Here is a 2,165-nt window from a genome sequence, read left to right on the forward strand (position 1 = left end):
AAGAAGAAGAAGAAGAAGAAGGAGAAGGAGAAAGAGAAAAAGAAAAATACTACTACCACTATTGATAATACAGACTATTTAAACAGCGTCCACTCACATGCAATATAATCCATGCGCTTAACAATACCTTACTGAAAAACGTTGATAAAGGCACAAAATATGTAAATTGTTACTTTCCACGGACTTTCGGGCTATGTAAATAACAAAATTTTGACATCCACTTTTTCTCGCTAATTTTACCTATGATCATGAAAACAAGCGACCCCCCCTCCCCTTCCTTCAATCGCAAATGTCTCAACTTGTATTCAAGATACGGACAACGTTCAAGATAAACACGTATTTTTTCAGCAAAAGCAATGCAAATGTACAAGCTTTAAGATGATACCAATAACTCCACAAGCCCAAAAATTGACAAGCACCTGTTTCCTCCATGCTGTGACATATACGCACATCACATTGTGAGCTGAGTAGTTCTGTAAATAAGGAGTAACTCTCAAGATGGCATTTCATACGGTACGTTTTAAAAAAACACAGCCCTGTAACTGTCTGAAGAGGGGTCCCATGACTTCAGAGTAACCAAGGGAAACCACTGGGATTTGAAGCGTGGTTTTCCAAAACTCAGTAAGTCAAGTTTGACAAGTGTCTGATTTCACTACGTTGCCTCACACATTTGTATTATAAACATGACTCATTTATGTGTTATTACGTGCACATGAGTATACATATAATGATATAGATTTTAATAATGCTCGAGTCTGGGATACGGAACTTTCAGCTGTGAGCAGTCGGTATGGCTGTTTTAGACAATGTATGTGTGTGGCATCGTGGTGAAACGAGGCGCTTGTCAAAATTGACTTACTGAGTTTTTGGAAAACATGCTCTTTAATTTGTGAAAATACCGGAAAATTAGCAAAATTGCATTTGCTAACAAAACGATGGTTAATAAACCAAACTAATTCGGGGTTAAACAGAAAAGAAAAGCTGAGGAAAAAAACAGTTTTGAAAACAAATTTTTGTGAAAAATACACAAATAAACAAACCCCTCCAGAAACAGTTGTTCCTCAAATACAGTCGAACCTGCCATGACAGCCACCTGTACAAACGGCCACTTTTCATTTCCCCCCTTGCATTTTTTCTATATAATTTAACTGTGTAAAATGGCCACCTGTCCAACGCGGCCTCTGCCGCCTTATTTTATCAACCCAAGGTCAAATTTACCTGCCTCAGGTGGCCAGGCGCGGTCACTCACTTATTGCCCAGCGCTTTGTCATAAATTTTGAATCGGCCACTCATGCTGTGGACAGGCCGTCATAATTCATTCACGTGTTGTTATTATTACTTCCTCCAACGAATGTTTACCCAAGTTGACCAATGGGTAGGCCTAACAATAAATTTTCAACTGCTGGTGAGGGAAGTGTGCGATCCATTCAAACCTATAAGCCCCGCCCACAACTCATGCACAAATCGTATGTTAGGTGACTGGTCACTGTTTTTTTTACCTAATTTGTAACAAAGTAACAATGGACGATAAGTGAACTTGCAACAGAAGTGTCGCTCGTTTTCCGAGGGGTGGCGACCCGTGTGTTTCTTTTATCATGGCACTCGGTCTTCATCGTCTTACTTACATAATATTTAGTTTATTTTACCCTTGCACAAAAGTGGCAACAAAAAGAAAACTAAATAAAAAACAAAACAACAACACAAAAAAAGTCTTACATCACCCACCCCCCTTTTTCAAAAACAAAAATAAAAATAAAAACCCTTTTGAATTAGCCTTACGGCAGTCTAAAGCCTGAGATCAGTCCCCGCTTGGACTTCAGAAAATGGGAGGCCATTTTACACAGGTTTCACTGTTCTTGTGTATTTTGAACAGAGTAAAATAGTCCCACAAATACTTCTATGTGTTTTTGAAGGAAAAAAATTAGTTCCTCAAATACTACTTGGGTTTTGAACAGAACTTTTAGTTTTAGTAAGGGTTTTACGGCATTTGCAACACAATAAGGTCACATAAGTGCCGAAGATTAGAGGAGTTACAAGAGAGTAACATAAACAAAAAAGAAGGAGGGGACACAAAGACGATAGATGTTTGATAGGAAGGAAGAAGCAAACCACACCAGGGTACCCTCCAACCACCCAACTTTTAAAAAAGTTAGCTGGCGGCACAG

The 2,165-nt window shown here is 38.8% G+C and overlaps 1 protein-coding gene across 1 annotated transcript in view; it reads right to left on the reverse strand.

Annotated features, from left to right (window-relative positions):
* LOC101855446 (glutamyl aminopeptidase) overlaps positions 1 to 2,165 on the reverse strand; it is a gene marked incomplete at its 5' end in the record, with an annotated part of 25,988 nt that overhangs the window by 18,345 nt on the left and 5,478 nt on the right.

The sequence above is a fragment of the Aplysia californica genome, unplaced genomic scaffold, assembly GCF_000002075.1.
Source record: "Aplysia californica isolate F4 #8 unplaced genomic scaffold, AplCal3.0 scaffold00688, whole genome shotgun sequence".
Taxonomy (NCBI): Eukaryota; Metazoa; Mollusca; class Gastropoda; order Aplysiida; family Aplysiidae; genus Aplysia; species Aplysia californica.